Raw genomic sequence first — 21009 nt, 5'->3', positions numbered from 1 at the left:
AGGTCAGAAGCTGCGGGAACACACAGGAGTACTTAACCTGGGATGGGACAAGGAGGTCTTCCTTGAGGAAGGCACAGTAAGTCCTCTACATATGAATGTGTTCCCTTCCAAGAGTCTATTTGTTAGTCCAGTTTTGCTCATATGGTCAACAAAGGAAGCCTAGGAACGGGACTAACGCAATCAGCTATAAAGTACTGTGCTGCAGTAGGTTTGTAACACCTTTCACACAAATAATACATAAAAAGGCAAACACAAAAAATAAAGAAAACATTTCAGTCTTACAGGGCAGCACCTTGTAAAGTGCAGTAGTACAGTACAACAGCTGGAATACAAGGGCTGGCAGACAAGTGAACAGACAAGGAGAGTTACCAGCTGGAGGAGTGGGGGAGACGGGGGAGAGGGTAGAGCTAGAGAGTCATTAGCACTGTGCGATGTCACTCACACCTGATGATGGAATGCACATTTGCATCTTTGAAAGTTCGCAACTGGAAGGTCCGTATGTAGGGCATTTACTGTATAGCTAAAATCTGAAAGAGGGCAAATTAATCTGTCCCAGGGAGAAACATCAGACAGAGAAGGCAAGTGTTTCAGTTGAAAAAACAGTGTATTCTAAGGCACAGCCATAAGAAAATATAGGGCCAGAATGACAAAAAAAAAAAAAAAAAAAAAGTAGTCTATTGGCTAAAATGCAAAGAGTGCAATGGGGCCCAGAGGTAATAGCCACTCTGGTTGAGGTTAGAGAAAGAATTGAGGGAAAGAAGACTAAGAGAGGAAAGAGAGAGAGAGGGTCCCTTGATCAGCAGCCCAGAGGAAGGATACTGTAGCTTGGGCTAAAGGAATGCCAATAGGAAATCAACCCTGACTACTCATTGGAAGGACTGATGCTGAAGCTGAAGCTCCAGTGCTTTGGCCACCAGTTTCAAAGAAGTGAGATGATTCATTGGAAAAGACCCTGATGCTGGGAGAGACTGAGGGCAAGGGAGAAGGGGACGACAGAGGATGAGATGGTTAAATGGCATCACTGACTCAATGGATGTGAATTTGAGATCTGAGCAAACTCTGGGAGATGGTGAAGGACAGGGAGGCCTGGCATGCTGCAGTCCATGGAGTCACAAAGAGTCAGACATGACTTAGTGACTGAACAGCAACAGAGGAAGGCCAGAGAGCTCACTGCATGACAGAGGTAACTTAGAGGCACACTTCACACAGAGTTCAGAGAGTGGTCTTGAGGGAAGGAAAAGGAAGTTCAAGAAAACATCATGATTCAGGAGCAGAGGAGTGGGTGTGGAGGAAGGAATGTTTAGCTGGGGAGTCGAGATATTAGGAAACAGCAACAGGAAAGGAGCAAGCACTGGATCAATATTTCACATAATTAAATCCCATTGGTTTCTGTAGGATTATTTTACAACTAAAAGAAACTTTTAACCTAGTCCCTGTAGAATTTGAGTACAGAAATAGTTCCAGACATGAAGAGGAAACAAAATGACCTTTTAAAATAGCAATAAAATAGCAATAACAGATACTGGACATATATTTTTCTGTGCTTGTAATCAACACTCAGATTTGGGATCAATAAGAATTTTATTAGCAACAAATAGAACACAATGTAGTTCATAAAAAATGCATTAAGATTCTTATATTTGAGAATTACAAATGATGAATTCAACTGACTGGCAATGAATTAGAATGATGTGAAAAATATTACAGGGGAAATACATAGTTTATTCAATTGACTAAATCTTATACTAAGGGAATTCTAGTTTAATTTTCTAATGTAACAGAACAATATTTTTCTCTCATTTCAGGAAATATTACAGTGTTGTATCTTTTTACATACAGTTACAATAATTTATGGGAAAAGAAATATAACAACTACTAATATGTAAAATATGTTGTGTGTCAATATGGTTTACAAATATTTTAAGGCTCAAAATCACTTACTGATCACTGAACATTTATTCAAGGCACATAATATATTGAACTAGGCAGAAATGCAGAACAGAGTTTTTTTGGTCAACTAGTAAATATAATACATAACCACCTTCTTTCTCCCCCAATATTTTCATTCTGAAAGTTTATTTGATGTGCACACATAGGCATATGTTTTCATATGTGTCTCTGCATGTCGGGGCAAAGAAAAAAGTAAGCTAATGAGTTCAGAGGAGAGAAAAAAGAAATTGCAGAATATGTGGAAGGTGGTCCAGAAAAGAAATCCCTGAGATCAACTATTAATCTTTGAGATTTTCATCCCTTTCTGTAAAAAGCAGTGACTCATACACAGTTATGTAGAAATCAATGGCAAAGTTAATTAAAGACTAGATCCAACATTTTTCCTTCAGCAATTTCTTGATGTTAATAGGAAAAGATGGCTCAGGTGAAATATTCAGGAAGAAAGAGGGAAGTCAGTGTTGATTGAAAGATGATGTTAACAGATAAGATTTATTTTCCTTTCAAGTTTCACATCTAGGCCTTTCTTGCCTTTAGCATGGAGAAAAGGGAAGAGAGACCATTCACTACTTGATTGACCCCATGGGGTTGCTGATACATGAGATTTCCATTCTTAGCTTAAAAGATGCTAGAGAGAGAGAGACAGAAATAAGAAGAAAGTGGATTCAAGAAAACTAGATGGAGATAAAATGCTCATGACCAACACTTTCTCTCTCTCTCTCTCTCTCTCTCTCTCTCTCTCTCTCTCTCTCTCTCTCGGCAGTTACTACTTTAATTCAACTCTTTTTTGTTTGTTTTTGGCTATGCTGGGTCTCTATTGCTTTTTTGTGTGGCTCTCTCTAGTATGGGGAGCGGAGACTACTCTTTGTTGCCGTGTGTGGGCCTTTCATTGTGGTGGCTCTGGGTGCAGCACAGCACGTGGAATCTTCCTGGACCAGGGATCGATCTCCTGCCCCCTGCATTGGCAGGTGGAGTTCCATCCACTGCGCCACCAGGGAAGTCCCTAATCGAGCTCTTTACTTGACCTCAGTTCAGTTCAGTTCAGTCACTCAATCGTGTCCGACTCTTTGCAACCCCGTGGACTGCAGCACGCCAGCCTTCTCTGTCCGTAAGGCTAAATAATTTCTTAACTAGGAAACTCCTGTGTTGTGTTTTAAAAGGAAATAAAGTTGAGTGTCTCTTCTGGGAAAGGTATCCCTAAGAAATATCTCTGCAGTGTGATTTTTAAAGAAACACAAAGTCTATCAGTTCTGAAATGTATAAGCACCATAGTCTCTCCATCATCCGAGACCCAATGCATCAAGTAACAAACTGGCTTAAGTTACAATCTACTTGCTCAAGTTATTTATGAGTTGGATCCTCCAGTTGAAAATAAGGAAAGGACAGATGTTCACTGATCAAGTATGGTCACAGGAGTGTCAGAAGTGCACAGGGCGAGGCGAGTAAGCCATTCCACATGAAGTAATGGAGTGCTTAGGAAAGTTGTCTATTGGGGTGCAGAAGAGTTGATCAAAGGCATAACCATTTCTCTGGTTTGTCCATGTCTGGTCTTCCATATGAAGGGAAACTTTTTTCAAGTCACATTTCTTTAAAAAATGACCATAGAGAGGAAAGAAGCAGGACAAAATAGGAATGGTAAATTCTCCAGAGTGGAGACATACATACTATATTTACAAGTAATAACTCAAAGTCCCATAAGCCTTGGGACCGAAATGACCAACATTAAACCATCTTGACATGCTGACATTTATAAACCCAGAAACAGACTGGTTTTATAGGTGAGTGTCCTCACCGGAAGTCACAGGGGCTCCAAAGGGACTTGCTTTTAAGCTTTGCCCACAAGATAGCCAATTAGAGAAATTACTCCAAAATCACTGCAGATGGTGATGGCAGCCATGAAATTAAAAGATGCTTGCTCCTTGAAAGAAAAGCTATGACCAACCTAGACAGCATATTAAAAAGCAGAGACATTACTTTGCCGACAAAGGTCCGTCTAGTCAAAGCTATGGTTTTTCCAGTGGTCATATATGGATGTGCTGCTGCTGCTGCTAAGTCGCTTCAGTCGTGTCCGACTCTGTGCGACCCCAGAGACGGCAGTCCACCAGGCTCCTCCATCCCTGGGATTCTCCAGGCAAGAACACTGGAGTGGGTTGCCATTTCTTTCTCCAATGCATGAAAATGAAAAGTGAAAGTGAAGTCGCTCAGTCATGTCCGAGTCTTAGCGACCCCATGGACTGCAGCCTACCAGACTTCTCCATCCATGGGATTTTCCAGGCAAGAGTACTGGGGTGGGGTGCCATTGCCTTCTCCCATATGGATGTGAGAGCTGGACTATAAAGAAAGCTGAGCGCCAAAGAATTGATGCTTTTGAGCTGTGATGTTGGAGAAGACTCTTGAGAGTCCCTTGGACTGCAAGGAGATCCAACCAGTCCATCCTAAAGGAAATCAGTCCTGAATATTCATTGGAAGGACTGATGCTGAAGCTGAAGCTCCAGTACTTTGGTCACCTGATGGGAAGAACTAACTCATTGGAAAAGATCTTGATGCTTGGAAAGATTGAAGGCAGGAGGAGAAGGGGATGACAGAGGATGAGATGGTTGGATGGCATCACCACCTCGATGGACATGAGTTTGAGTAAGCTCTAGGAGTTGGACAGAGAAGCCTGGCGTGCTGCCATCCATCAGGTCGCAGAGAGTCAGACATGACTGAGTGACTGAACGACAACTGCTACTCCCTTTTTACACATCTAGTAGGTTAATTGAGACTCCAGATGGATTCGTGGACATATATTTTTTGGTTTGTTTGTTTATTTGCATTCATATCCTTCTTCCTTCCTTTCACCCATTTCTTATCTCATTTTCTTCATTAGCAGAATCCCTAGACATCATAGTTTGTTCTGGAAGTTTCTTCATTAAGCCTGAAATCGTGAACTCCTATAAGTTGGTTTCCCCCTGCCCTTCACATGAGTATCTCAATTTGGACAATAAGTTATAGGATATTTTGCTTATTGGTCTCAAGCTTTCTCTTCTTGACAACCACACAGTTTCACTAATAAACCTAAAACCCCTATTGATGTTAAAAAGTAGCCTTATCCAAAGGCACCAGATGAAGGCAAGGGCCTCCTACCCTCCATCAGAGTAATCCAGGATGAACTGGAAGGAGTTGGATTGATAGTTCAATTTGGACATTATGAGGAAAGTTGTACACATGTAGATATATGGAAATATAGGTAGAGATAGTTAGATCCTCTTGCTGTGGTCTGCCTTGGGCCATGCTCTCAGTAAATACCAAGGTCATGTTATCAAATGGTAATAACTGCAATAGCAGCTCTCAGTTAGCAGGCGTTGCTGAATCCAGGTGCATGGTGTGTACTTCACTACATCTGCTCATGTAAGGGTCACAGCAACCCTGAGGAAGTATTGTTTACAGAAATTCAGAGAGGTTAAATTGCTTGCACAAAGTCACTTAACCATGAAGTGGCAAGTGGTTCAGCATAATCCTGCTCCATCATCGCAACACAGGGCCCCCTTCCTAACTCTTGAAGACTAAGAAAGTGCATGCTAAGTAGAAGTTCAGTCACGTCCAACTCCCTGTGACCCTTTATATGTTGTCTCTTGTCTCTGAGAATTGAATAGATCAAATTTCAAAGGTGAAATTTTGTTAGGCTACTTGATTTTGAAAGACTGTAATTGTGAATGCCATTGTGTTTTCTGGGATTTGCATTCCAATGTACCCACAAGGAATATATTCTGGCAAATTCTTCAGTAAGAGACCACAAAACGTAACAATCTCAGAAAACACACACACAAGATAAAGGTTTTCAAGTAACCAACATCAGAGGGAATTTTAAATGTGTCGATAATGTCTTCAGTATTTTTATATCTGTCATTAAGCTACTGCCAAACTATCTCTGAAGAGACAGGCTCCTTTTTCTTGTCTTCATGATGAATTCTGTACCCAGAGCAGCAAATTTAAACGAGACCATTTTTAATAAAGCCATGCCAAGATTTAAAAGTAATTTAGTGGCATTAAGCATAATAAGCCAAATTATAGTGATGAAAGAAACATTTTCATTAAAGCTTTAAAAATTGACACTCAGAACTCCAATGCAGGAATGGGACTGAGTCTACATTTTCTCAAGGGAAGCAAGATAACAAATGACAGCTAGAATTTTAAGCTCATCATAACAAATATATAATTAGTTTTGACCTTTTCACAACATTCCAACAAATAGTGATTCATAAGCATGCATATTGCAAATGAAATTAATTGCCAGGGTATCTTTCACTGAGATGTTTAATGATCTCATCATAGATTTCCTGGATGATTTCCTTCGGACTTCCTTCAGAAAATAATGCTATTAGAAGCCACAGAGCAGGTTAATCTCGTTGAACCAGAACCAGCCAGCATCTGCCGCTTGTGTCTGCTCCTCTGTCCCTGGGACTCTCCAGGCAAGAATACTGGAGTGGCTTGCCATGCCCTCCTCCAGGTGATCTTCCCAATCCAGGTGCAAATCCGAATCTCTTCTGTCTCCTGTATTGGCAGGTAGATTCTTTACCACTAGCACCACCTGGGAAGCCTGTATTCCTACTTCAGTGGAAATTTTTTCTTTCCATCTCTCTCTCACCACTTCTTTCTCTCCGTATCCAAACTTGACTTAAAGACTCTGATCAAATGCCACTGATGACAGCAGTTCTTTGGTATCTTCAGGAGACTGTTTCCAGGAGCTACAGCAGATACTAAAATCTGCAGATGCTAAGTCCTTTCTGTAAAATGGTGAAGAACAGTGAACACAGTCGACCTTCCATGTACATCAGTTTTGCATCCGCAGATTCAGCCAACCCCAGAGTGAAATTTCCATGCAAAACCCACGGGTATGGAAGGCCGACTCTGTGCTTGAAACCTTCCCTGGTTTCCTCCTGCCTCTCCAGTGACCTTTACCTGCACTGGAGCCCTTTGACCTTAAACTCATTTGGTCCACGGTGGTAAAATGTGTGCAGCATTTTGTTTCACTCTTATTATCTGCTTCTCCACCTCCCCTTCCAAAGACTAGCTCACACAATTCAGGATACCAGCCCTGTTAAATGTGTAAATGAATCCACCCAAGATCATGAAATTACCGCCCAAATATAAAACTTGACTCATCTCCTCCACTCTTAAACTTTCTTGGAAAGAACTTGAATACATATTTTCCCTCCTTGTTTCTTCCTTTATGTTTTCCAGGTCCTATTTTTCTCCCCAAAGATATAACAAAATACTGCAAGTTCCCAGAAACTCACAAAGCACATCAAATCTTTCAAGCAAGTGTACATGTTGAAGGGAGTCTTCCTGGGTAGAAACATTTGCGTTTGCCTTGGTAATTTCAGAAGTCATCTGTATAGGGAGCTCAAATCCATGCTTTGTGACAACCTGGGGGGAGGGATGGGGTGGGAGGTGGGAGGGAGGTTCAGGAGGGAGGGGACACATGTATACCTATGGCTGAATCATGTTGATGTATGGCAGAAACCAACACAATATTGTAAAGCAATTAAAAATAAACAAATATGAAAAAGTAGCCTGTAATTTAAAAGACACAGAGTAACCCAGACGTTGGTGGCACTAGTGGTAAAGAACCTGCCTCCTAATGTGGGAGATGTAAGAGACAGGGCTTTGATCCCTGGGTCAGGAAGATTCCCTGGAGGAGGAAAGGGCAACCCATTCCAGTATCCTTGCCTGGAGAATCCCATGGACAGAGGAGCCTGGGGGTTACAGTCCACAGAGTCGCAAAAAGTCTGGCATGCCTGAAGCAACTTAGCATGTAGCACACACAACCCAGACTCTAAAAAAATGTAACATGTTAGCAAAGGTGACGACTATACACCCACAAAATGTATTAACAGAAAAGTTTAGAACTAATAGACTAAAAGGGAGGAAGAGGGAAGCAAGGAAGGAGAGGAGGAGGAAGTTTTCCTGGGTTTGGCTAAGAAGAAACTACCTGAACATTTTTCAGAATGCTAGACTGGGGGTGTGGAGATGGGTGGTTCCATTTCTCCACTGAGGAAGGGGGAAAGAGGGGCTTGTACAGTAGCTGTAACTGAAAGGGGCTTCTCTGGTGGCTCAGTGGTAAAGAATCTGCCTTCCAATGCAGGAGACACAGGAGATGTGGGTTCAATCCCTGGATCAGGATGATCCCCTGGAAAATGAAACGGGAACCCACTAGAGTATTCTTGTCTGGAAAAATCCATGGACAGAGGAGACTGGCGGGTTGCAGTCCATGGGGCTGCAAAAGAATCAGACGTGACTTAGCAACTAAACAGCAACGACGAAGTAGGTAGGTTGTGACTGGGTTGGATACTCCTGACAGTAGTGATAAAATGCCAACATCAATGATCAAAGAATTACAGGGGCTCTAATTTGTCTGAGATGTTTGATATTGTGCTTCTTTCAAGTAGAAAGATGGGCCATGAGATCAACCAAACACCCAGCCAGTTTTAATGCTCTTTGTTGTTGTTCAGTCCCTAAGTTGTGTCCAAATCTTTGTGGCCCCACGGACTACAGCATACCAGGCCTCCCTGTCCTCCACTTCTTGGAGTTTGCTCAAGTTCATGTCTATAAAGTTGGTGATGCCATCCAACCTTCTCATCCTCTGTCGTCCCCTTCTCTTCTTGCCCTCAATCTTTCCCAGCATCAGAGTGTTTTCCAATGAGTCAGTTCTTTGCATCAGGTGGCCAAAGTACTGGAGCTTCAATTTTAGCCTCAGTCTTTCCACTGAATATTCAGGGTTGATTTCCTTGAGGATTGACTGGCTTGATCTCCTTGCAGGCCAAGGGACTTTTAAGAGTCTTCTCTAGCACCACAATTCGAAAGCATCGATTTAATGCTTTATGGGGCTTTAAAAGCCATTTTAATTTTATCAAATGTGATTGTTCTTTTTACCCTTGAATTAGCATGGAGGGCTGAAAACTTCTAACGGATACCACAAAACATTCAGCCAGGTATACGTTTCAGGTCTTATTAACAGTCACTCCAATCATACTCCCACTGGCCTTTCCTACTCTTCAGCCTATGAAAGCAGAGTCTGCAAAAGATAAAATGGGAGAGACTTTTCAGAATATCCACCTGGGAAAGTGGGTACTTTTCCCCGTGAAGGAGCGGTGTGCTCCCCCACTGTTATCACCAGTCACATGAAGGGGGCTCCAAGCAGACCCATCTGAGAACATGGGGAGCCTTCCATGGGAAAAGACATGCATTTCATTCCCCACCACATACTTTTGCAGGTGACTTTCTCAGATGACCCTGTGACCATCTGAACAGATGAAGGAGAAGATTACAGAGGAGATGACCTTTGAACTTTAGTATGGGGACACATTAGAGCAGTTTTTTGATTTACACAAAATGAACAGCTGAATCAGAGAAAAAGCCGGTGCTCATCAATGAGTATTTTCTCTCAAACTATCATTTTTAAGACAACATTATTCTTCACTTCAGATCTTTCTTTATCTTAATTATCTTTAGATATTTTATTATCTTTAATTCCAACATCAGTAGAACCCACAGTGACATTTTTCACCTCATACTTATTCCAGGGTCTACAATGTGACCCCACGACAATGGTTGGCCCTCCTTGTGTTGTGCCCTAAAATTTTCACTCCAAATTACATTGCTTTTGTAGTTTAAAATTATTTATTTAGCTATGAATCATGAAGAGATGGCAATTTTGTTAAGTCAAAATTACCTTTTACTGCCACCACAATTAGGACATCAGAGAGTTTTAGTGATAACAGAGGAAATATAGAATCAGTATATGTACAGAATATTAAAACTCCTCTTTTGTACAAATATTTAGTGCCAACTTTATAGGTGACTATCTAAAAGAGGTCCAAATCATCAGCTCCACTTTGGTTGGTGGTCCGCTGAGCCCCTTTAGGGGAGCTGGACAGGAGCTGCTTCAGAAGTTGGTGGATGCACCATAAGGACTGTTGGTCCTTAGGTGGGATTTTTACTCGTATTCTTCCCAATAGAAGTCTTTCTTTAAAGTTGGCTAGATCATTTCAGTTTCCTTTCAAAGGCCCAGAAGGATTCTTGAATCTCAGTTTTATGCTTTCATTTGTTCATGATTTAGCTGGGATAAAAGATAAACTTTTCTCATCTTACATAGGAACTCCCTGACACTGTCCACTGGGTGATTAAGGCAGTTTCCTGAGGGTTTATTTCTTGAGTTGTGGACAGGACTAAGAGTAACAAAAATGGAGAGCTGTTACTTGTCCCTGAGTCTAAAGGACCAGTTACCAGAACCTGTAGGCTGCCTTGAAAGGTCATCCAGTAAGACCTGTGGCCTTCGGGAGAGAAACGCATTTGTTGTAAACCTGAGGTCCAGGTGGAAAGGACCCAGTAGAATCATGATATCACTTTTTCACAACTCTGATTTTCTGATTTTTTCATATTGATGCAATCCAGCCAGTACCCATATTTGATCCACTAGTCAAGAGAATCCACAATTCTGACTCTAGAGATCATTTCCCAAGCTAGAGAACAAGCTGAAAAATGGATGTGGAGGTGCAAAAAGAGACTTCCCAGCCCAATATTTTTTTCTTCTATATTGGGATTTATGTGGATCAATAAGTAATAAGCACCATTCAAAGCTAGAGGATTACTAGGGATTTCAAAGTGAAATCCAATGTATCCTGAAATATAGTTTAACTCATACAGACACCTAATATTTTAAGTTGCTTCTTAGAGAGAAAAAAGGAGTGGAATAAAATCAATATAAGGAATTCTAGAAGGGAAAGGAGACAACCATATTCAAGGTGCAGAACTGGAATTAGATTGACCTGGGGTGAGTCTCTCCTGGGACACTTATTACACGTGTGAGCTTGTGTAAATTACCTCATTTCTGCCTGGACCTCAGTCTCCTCCTGTCAACAGTGTGACTGTTAAGACTGCGTGCATCATACCAGCGACAAAGTATTAGCATTAGTTTATTGTCTGCTTAGTCACTCAGGTGTGTCCAACACTTTACAACTCTTTGGACTGTAAGCTGCCAGGCTCCTCTGTCCTTGGGATTTCCCAGGCGAGAATACTGAATGAGTTGCCATTTCCTTCTCCAAGGGATCAAGTTTGCATCTCCTGTGTCTCTTACATTGCAGGAAGATTCTTTACCCACTGAGCCATGAGCATAGACATCTATTATGTTATTATTATTATATATTTTATTATAATTATTTATATAACAATAACTATTATATACTAGAATTAAAGTCTGAAGTTAACAAGGATAGAATGAAACTCTACTAAGGAATCACTATCTGGCTCCAAAACAAAATTACAGAAAAACACAATGAGCAGCCATGAGGTTCAATATGCAGCTCAAAATTAAACTCCAGGGACTTCCCTGGTGGTCCAGTGGTTAGGACTTCTTCTTCCAATGCAGGAAGTACAGGCTCAGTAACTGGTTGGGGAACTAAGATCCCATATGCCTCCTGGCCAAAAACCTGAAACACAAACAATATTGTAACAAAACCAATAAAGACAAAAAAAAAAAAAACTGGTCCACATCAAAAACAAAAATTAAACTCTAGTATTCAGTAGCCAAAGAATCTGCACCCCTCCAGAATCATAAAGGGGTGCTTCTGCAAGCTCAGGCAGGTATTCCACATGTTCATTGTCATTATTAAATTGCGACATGCATTTCTGGGGCACATCAAAGCAGGTTGGTTGTAACCTGATTCCAAAGAATAGAAGGATTTTGTCCTAAGCTTATAGCATCCCCAAAGCATTAGTCTATGAGGCATAGCTAAGCCTTTCAACAAGTGCTTCAGTCAGGAACTGAGCATGAAACAAATGGTGCATTCAAAGAATTAAAAGAATTGTTATTGAAGAGACTGCTTACAGGGCTGGGGGCAAGAAGGAGAAAAACCAATAAGGGTTGGCAATGTCACCCTTAAGCCAGAAGGGGCATTGGGGAGGAATAGGCAATTAGAAGCCAGTTTTAACCGTAGGAGAGAAACCACCTAATAGGAGATATGGCTGTAGGTAAGAGAACACAGCCTCTGTTGACAGCATAAACTGTGATTAGGGAGTAGGGTATGATGGAATGTCATACAACATGGTCTCCTACACCTTCTACAGGGACAATCCAACTAGAAACAGACTTTATTTTCTTGGGCTCCAAAATCACTGTAGATAGTGATTGCAGCCACAGAATTAAAAGACGCTTTCTCCTTGGAAGGAAAGCTATGACAAACCTACACAGCATATTGAAAAGCAGAGACATCACTTTGCCAACAGAAGCCTGTATAGTCAAAGCTATGTTTTTTCCTACTAGTCATGTATGGATATGAAAGCTGGACCACAAAGAAGGCTGAGCACTGAAGAATTGATGCTTTCTAATAGCGCTAGAGAAGACTCTAGAAAGTCCCTTGCACTGCAGGTAGATCAAACCAGTCAATCCTAAAAGAAATCAACCCTGAATATTTTTTGGAAAGACTAATGCTGAAGCTCCAATACTTTGACCACCTAATATGAAGAGCCAACTCACTGGCAAAGACTCTGATTATGGGAAACACTGAAGCAAAAGGAGAAGGGGGTGGCAGAGGATGAAATGGTTAGATAGCATTACTGACTTAATGATGAGTTTGAGCAAACTCCAGGAAACGGTGAAGGACAGGAGAGACTGGTGTGTGCAGTGCATAGTGTTCCAAAGAGTCGGACATGACTTAAGGACTGAACAAGCACATGGCCAGGGAGCCTGAGTGAGTGCTGCACTCTGAGAGGTCAGCATCCTTCCAGTACACAACGCGGGACAGAAAAGTGTACAGAATGGCTCTGCAGGGATGGTGGACAGCAACCAGCACAGGCTTTGTGAATTCAGACTAAGGTTAAGACCAGATGTAAAATTATCCTTAACAAAAGATGGAGTCCATATTCAGACCAGAGAAATATTGCCTAGTCTGGAGTGAACTCAAGGAAATGAAAGCTACCCAGCATGTTTTAATAGAGCTGTTTGAAGCACACAGCCAAGAAACAGAAATGTCTTACTTATTCTGCCTCTTTAGCAGATATTTCAAAATATTCTGGGCCTAACTTCAATGACCTTTCCAGAGCCCTTGCTAACTCCAGGCCTCACCAGATAGTCCATGTCTCTTTCATTCCCCACTGAAATACTTAGAAGAACTGACTCATTGGAAAAGGTTCTGATGCTGGGAAAGGTTGAAGGCAGGATGAGAAGGGGATGACAGAGGATGAGATGGTTGGATGGCATCACTGACTCGATGGACATGAGCTTGAGCAAGCTTGGGGAGTTGGTGATAGACAGGGAAGCCTGGTGTGCTGCAGTCCATGGGGCCACCAAGAGTCGGACACAACTGATTGACTGAACTGAACTGAAAATACTTGAGAGATATATGACTTGAAGTTTAGCCGAAACCCTTTCTGGCCACTTGGCACAGTCATGACAGAGGTGATACTCACAGCCTCTGCAGGATATCAGCAAACAGCCCCTTCCTGACAGTGCTCACTGATGCAGTATGTACTGGGGCCTGGCAGTTTTTCCTATTCAATTGTCCTTCTGTCCAGTTGTAGTTCTTCTAGAAAACCATTTCATGCTATACCAAGCTGAGCTCAGATAACAGAAGAGGTTATCCCAGGATGACAATGGTTCAAGTGATTGCTTCTCTTCCTACTTCTCTGTTTTCCAAAAATCTCTAATAGTTGAGTTTTTATTTTTTTCCTAAATCCAGAGAGCCTATGTTTTCTTCTAAGAATTTTATAGTGTTCAGTCTCACTATAAGGTCTTTAATCCATGTTGAGCTTATTTTTGTCTATGGTGTTAAAGAATGCTTTAATTTCATTTTTTACATGTAGGTTTCTAGTTTCCCCAGCACCATTTAGTGAAGATACTGTCTTTCCTGCATTATACTGTCATACCTCCTTTGTTGTAGATTAGTTGATCATTGGTACATGAGTTTATTTCTGGGCTTTCTATCTTGTTCCATTGATTTGTATTTCTAATGTTATGCCAGTACTATACTGCTTTGATGACTATAGCTTTGTAATATAGTATGAGGTCAGAGAGCCAGCTCTGTTTTTCTTTCTCAAGATTGCTTTGATTATTTGGGGTCTTTTGTGGCTCCATACAAATTTTAAGATTTTTTTTAATAGTCACTGAGGATAACAGTGAGGCAGCTGCGGAGCACTGGAGTGAATTTGAGGAGAGGCCCCACATCCAAAGGCAAAGGAGAAATCCCAGCAAGATGCTAGGAGGGATGAAATCATGTATAGAATCAAACCACATACCCACCAGAGACATTCAGAGAGCTCAAACAAATCTTGTGCATGCCACTACACAGAGACCCCAAAGTGACTGAGACAGAACTGTGTTTGAGTATCTCCTACAAACATACAGGTCAGCAGTGGACTGCTGCAGGGACTGGGGTTCTGAGTGCAGTAGACCTGGCTATGGCATAAGCCCTTTTAGAGGAGATCACCGTTAACCACACCATCATTTCAGTTCAGTTCAGTTGCTAAATCGTGTCTGACTCTTTGTGACCCCATGGACTGTAGCATACCAGGCCTCCCTGTCCATCACCAACTCCCAGAGCTTACTAAAACTCATGTCCATTGAGTCAGTGATGTCATTCAACCATCTCATCCTCTGTCGTCCACATCTCCTCCCACCTTCAATCTTTCCCAATATCAGGGTCTTTACATATGAGTCAGTTCTTCCCATCAGGTGGCCAAAGTAATGGAGTTTCAACTTCAGCATCAGTCCTTTTGGTGAATATTCAGGACTGATTTCCTTTAGGATGGACTGGTTGGGTCTCCTTCAAGTCCAAGGGACTCTCAAGAATCTTCCCCAACACCACAGTTAAAAAGCATCAATTCTTTAGTGCTCAGCTTTCTTTATACTCCAACTCTCACATCCATACATGACTACTGGAAAAACCATAGCTTTGATTAGATGGACCTTTGTGGGCAAAGTAATGACTGTGCCTTTTAGTAAGCTGTCTAGGTTGGTCATAAATTTTCTTTCAAGGAGCAAGCATCTTTTAATTTCATGGCTGCAGTCACCATCTCCAGTGATTTTGGAGTCCCCAAAAAATAGTCTCTCACTGTTTCCACTGTTTACCCAACTATTTGTCATGAAGTGATGGGACCACATGCCATGATTTTAGTTTTCTGGATGTTGAGTTTTAACCCAAAATTTTCACTCTCTTCTTTCACTTTCATCAAGAGCCCTTTAGGTCTTTGCTTTCTGCCATAAAGCTAACCCCTTAACAGAGCCACCAGAATTTATACAGGACTGGGAAACAGACTCTTGGAGGGCATAAACAAAATCTTGTGTGCACCAGGGTTAAGGAGAAAAGAGCAGTGACCCCACAAGAGACTGACCCAGACTTGCCTGTGAGTGTCCAGGAGTCTCTGGCAAAGATGTGGGTCAGCAGTGGCTGCAAGGTTGGGGGCACTGTGTACAGTGGTGCATGCATGGGACCTTTAGAAGGAGATTCCCATTATCTTCATTACTTCCTAGATAGTTTGGCCTCAAGTCAAATAATAGAGAGGGAACACAGCTCTGCCCATTGTAGAATAATTGGATTTACTGGGCATGGCCCCGCCCATCAGAACAAGACCCAGTTTCCCCCTCAGTCAGCCTCTCCCATCAGGAAGCTTCCATAAGTCTCTTATCATTCTCCATCAGAGGGCAGAGAGAATGAAAACCACAATCACAGAAAACTAATCAATCTGATTTCATGAACCACATCCTTGTCTAACTCGGTGAAACTATGAACCATGCTGTGTAGGGCCACCCAAGATGAATGGGTCATGGTGTAGAGTTCTGCCAAAACGTGGTCCACTGGAGAGGGGAATGGCAAACCACTTCAGTATTCTTGCCTTGAGAATCCCATGAACACTTTGGAAAGGCAAAAATATAGGATACTGAAAGATGAACTCCCCAGGTTGGCAGGTGCCCAATATGCTCCTGGAGATCAGTGGAGAAATAAGTCCAGAAAGAATGAAGAGATGAAACCAAAGTAAAACCAACATCCAGGTGTGGATGTGACTGGAGATGGAAGTAAAGTCCGATGCTATAAAGAGCAACATTGCATAGGAACTTGGAATGTTAGGTCCATGAACCAAGAAAAATTGGAAGTGGTCAAACAGGAGATGGGAAGAGTGAACATTGACATTTTAAGAATCAATGAATTAAATGGACTGGAATGGGTGAAATTTAACTGTGAATTTAACTGTGGGCAAGAATCCGTTAGAAGAAATGGAGTAGTCATCATAGTCAACAAAAGAGTCTGAAGTGTAGTACTTGGATGCAATCTCAAAAATGACAGGATGGTCTCTGTTCATTTCCAAGGCAAATCATTCAATATCATGGTAATCCAAGTCTATGCACGGAACAGTAATGCTGAAGAAACTGAAGTTGAATGGTTTGATGAAAACCTATGAGAACTTCTAGAAATAACACCCAAAAAGACATGTCCTTTTCATTATAGGGGACTAAAATGCAAAAGTAGGAAGTCAAGAAACACGTGGACTAAGAGGCAAATTTGGTCTTGGAGTACAGAAAGAAGCAGGACAAAGGCAAAAAGAGTTTTGCCAAGAGAATGCATTGGTCATAGCAAACACCCTCTTCCAACAACACAAGAGAAGACTCTACACATGGACATCACCAGAAGGTCAACACTGAAATCAGATTGATTATATTCTTCGCAGCCAAAGATGGAGAGGCTCTATACAGTCAGCAAAAACAAGACCGGGAGCAGACTGTGGCTCAGATCATGAACTCCTTATTGCCAAATGCAGACTTAAGCTGAAGAAAGTAGGGAAAACCACTAGACCATTCAGGTATGACCTAAATCAAATCCCTTATGACTATACAGTGGAAGTGAGAAATAGATTTAAGGGACTAGATCTGATAGACAGACTGCCTGATGAACTATGGATGGAGGTTCGTGACATTGTACAGGAGACAGGGATCAAGACCATCCCCATGGAAAAGAAATGCAAAAAGGCAAAATGTTTGTCTGAGGAGACCTTACAAATAGCTGTGAAAAGAAGAGAAGTGAAAAGCAAAGCAGAAAAGGAAAGATATTCCCTTTAAAATGCAGAATTCCAAAGAATAGCCAGGAGAGATAAGAAAGCCTTCCTCAGTGATCAGTGCAATGAAATAGAGGAAAACAGTAGAATGGGAAAGAGTAGAGATCTCTTCAAGAAAATTAGAGATACCAAGGGAACATTTCATGCAAAGACGGGCACAATTAAGGACAGAAATTGTATGGACCTAACAGAAGCAGAAGCTATTAAGAAGAGGTGGCAAGAATACACAGAAGAATGTTATGCCCGATGTCCGAATCCCCGAGCGGGAAGAGAGAAGGCTTCCGAGACAATGCAACTCGCAGGAAGGGAAGTTTATTACTGACTCGAGTCAGGACTCCCTGCCGCAACCAATGCAGTGGTGCAGGTCAGAGAACCGAAGACAAACACACAGACAGACAAACGTCCGCCGATAACACAGCACTGGGTTTTCGGGCCCCCTGACCAGACCAGACTTGGGATCAGGAGAGGAACTCTCCTTCCCACAGAGCAGGCTGCTTTCCAGCTCGCTCACTGGCCTCGGCCTTATGCCGGCTAGAGAAAGCTTTCTCCTGTGCCAGATACCTCCCTGCTTTACAGCAGAGCCCCGGAATTACTCTGGACTTCCTGTGACTTCCTGTAGACAATGCCGGCACACACAAACACTGAGAGCCAAAGACAAATACACGGACAGCTGACAACACAGCGCCGGGTTTTCGGGCCCCCTGAGTTTTCCTGAGCACCGGTGCTATTATCTATCCTTCCCTTCTGTCCTGGAAGTGTTCTCTTCTCCCGGTAAAGGGATCCCGGACGAGCCCCCAAATGTTATGCCCGATGTCTGAATCCCCGAGCGGGAAGAGAGAAGGCTTCCGAGACAATGCAACTCGCAGGAAGGGACGTTTATTACTGACTCGAGTCAGGACTCCCTGCCGCAACCAACACAGTGGTGCAGGTCAGAGAGCCAAAGACAAACACACAGACAGACAAACGTCGGCCGATAACACAGCACTGGGTTTTCGGTCCCCCTGACCAGACCAGACTTGGGATCAGGAGAGGAACTCTCCTTCCCACAAAAAAAAAATGTGAGGCGAGCAGAAGTAACACAGCTTAGATTAGGAGTAGGCCTTCCTACTATCAGGTAGCTTTCGCTTAACAATGACCACTGTTTGCCAATTAGGACCAATTAGCTTTCACCGATGTTTGCCAATTAGGAAATTAGGAATGGGGCGGAAACCCCCAGGAAAGTCCCGCGCGCACGCGCGCAAAAGTATTAACCAGTGAAATTGTTTTGCAAACGTGTAACCAATCCGCTTCTCACCCTATAAATTTGTGTAACAGCTTGGGCTCGGGGCTCTCTGACTCGCACCACTGCGTTGGTTGCGGGCAGGGAGTCCTGACTCGAGTCAGTAATAAACTTCCCTTCCTGCGAGTTGCATTGTCTTGGAAGCCTTCTCTCTTCCCACTTCGGGATTCGGACATCGGGCATAACAAAGAACTATACAAAAAAGATCTTCATGACCCAGATAATCATGATGGTGTGATCACTCACCTAGAGCCAGACATCCTGGAATGCAAAGTCAAGTGGGCCTTAGGAAGCATCACTATGAAGAAAGCTAGTGGAGGTGATGGAATTCCAGTTGAGCTATTTCAAATCCTAAAAGATGATGCTGTGAAAGTGCTGCACTCAATATATCAATAAATTTGGAAAACTCAGCAGTGGCCACGGACTGGAAAATGTCAGTTTTCATTCCAAACCCAAAGAAAGGCAATGCCAAAGAATGTTCAAACCACTGCACAGTTGCACTCATCTCACACGCTAGCAAAGTAATGCTCAAAATTCTCCAAGCCAGGCTACAAGAGTACATGAACTGTGAACTTACAGATGCTCAAACTGGATTTAGAAAAGGCAAAGGAACCAGAGATCAAATGGCCAACATCTGTTGGATCATTGAAAAAGTGAGAGAGTTCCAAAAAACATCTACTTCTGCTTTATTGACTATGCCAAAGCCTTTGACTGTGTGGATCACCAGAAACTGTGGAAAATTCTTCAAGAGATGGGAATACCAGACCACCTGACCTGCCCCTTGAGAAATCTTTATGCAGGTAAGAAACAACAGTTAGAACTGGACATGGAAAAACAGAGTGATTCCCAATTGGGAAAGGAGTATGTCAAGGCTGTATATTGTCACCCTGCTTATTTAACTTATATTCAGAGTACATCATGCGAAATTCCGGGCTGGATGAAGTACAAGTTGGAATCAAGATTGCCAGGAGAAATATCAATAACCTCAGATATGCAGATGACGCAGAGTCAGACACGACTGAGCGACTGAACTGAACTGAACTGAAAGTCACACTTCGAAAAACCAGAATGGTTTTGGCAAAAAAATAAAACAAAAACAAAAATTAAAAAAATAAAACAGGCAAATAACTAATAGAGCAAATAGAATTCAGGGAAAGATACACATTTATATTAGAAATTAATATGTAATAAGGCTGGAACCATAAATTAATGGGTAGTGATGGACAGTTTGTTTAATGGATGATGAAGTAAAGAATGATTCAATATGTGAAAAAAATAGAAGTGTGCACCGCTTGTAGTTCAGTTCAGTCGCTCACTCATGTCTGACTCTTTGCATCCCCATGGACTGCAACACACCAGGCCTCCCTGTCCATCACCAACACCCAGAGTTTACCCAAACTCATGTCCATTGAGTTGATGATGCCATTCAACCATCTCATCCTCCGTTGTCCCCTTCTCCTCCTGCCCCTAATCCCTCCCAGCATCAGGGTCTTTTCCAATGAGTCAGCTCTTCACATGAGGTGGCCAAAGTATTGGAGTTTCAGCTTCAGCATCAGTCCTTCCAATGAACACTCAGGACTGATTTCCTTTAGGATGGACTGGTTGGATCTCCTTGCAGTCCAAGGGACTGTTCAAAAGCATCCATTCTTCAGCATTCAGCTTTCTTTATAGTCCAACTCTCACATCCCTATATAACTAATGGGAAAACCATAGCCTTGAAAAATGGACACTTGAAGGGTGGACTCTAAATGTGAAAGGTGTGACCTGACTTCTTAATAAGCATTTTTTAATGGAAAACAAATAGACAAGTTTAATTTCAAAAATATTCTTCACGACAAGAATCACAATGGGAAAAACAAACATGAGGAAAGAACATGACTAGGCAATTTACAGAAGCGGAAATTCAAGGGTTGACAAGAATATGAAAAGATGTCCAAACTCATTACATTGTTATGTGTATGTGCTCAGTCGTATTTGACTCTTCATGACCACATGGACTGTAGCCTGCCAGCCTCCTCTGTTCATGGAATTTGCAGGCAAGAATGCTAGATTGTGTTGTCATTTCCTACTCCAGGAGATCTTTCCAACCCAGAGATCCAACCCATATCTCTTCCATCTCCTACATTGGCAGGCAAATTCTTTACCACTAATACCACCTGGGAAGCCCAAAATCATTAGCCATTGAAGAAATAAAAATTAAAGCTACAATGATATATTTTTGTATACATATTAGTCTACTGAAAAAGAAATGGAGTTATGGGGACTCCATAAGATATCCTTATGCACTATTGGTGAAGGAAGGATGGTGTTGATGGTCCAGAGTGCAAAATGACACCTCTTGGTCAAAAGGAGCATGTACATGTTCAATGAACAAGAAATTCCATCTCTGTGTTTATGGATTTAAAATATTTTCACACAGGTCCACAGAATATATAAGAAAGGAGATGATGGGACTTCCTGGTGGCCCCATGGTTAAGACTCCATACTTCCAGTGCAGAAGAATTCAATTCCTGGTTGGTGAACTGTATTCCACAGGCTGCACAACATAGCTAAAATTCATTTTTAATTTTTTTAAAAAGAAATAATGATTTTTTTTAAAAAAAGACAGATGTTAACTGCAGCATTATTTTTGGTGGCAGGGGACTAGAGGTTGTCAAGTATTGGCTGTCAGTCCATCAGAATGGAGATTCATGTAAAAA

Source organism: Muntiacus reevesi, chromosome 21 (assembly GCF_963930625.1).
Source record: "Muntiacus reevesi chromosome 21, mMunRee1.1, whole genome shotgun sequence".
Taxonomy (NCBI): Eukaryota; Metazoa; Chordata; class Mammalia; order Artiodactyla; family Cervidae; genus Muntiacus; species Muntiacus reevesi.
This window is presented reverse-complemented; position numbering follows the sequence as displayed.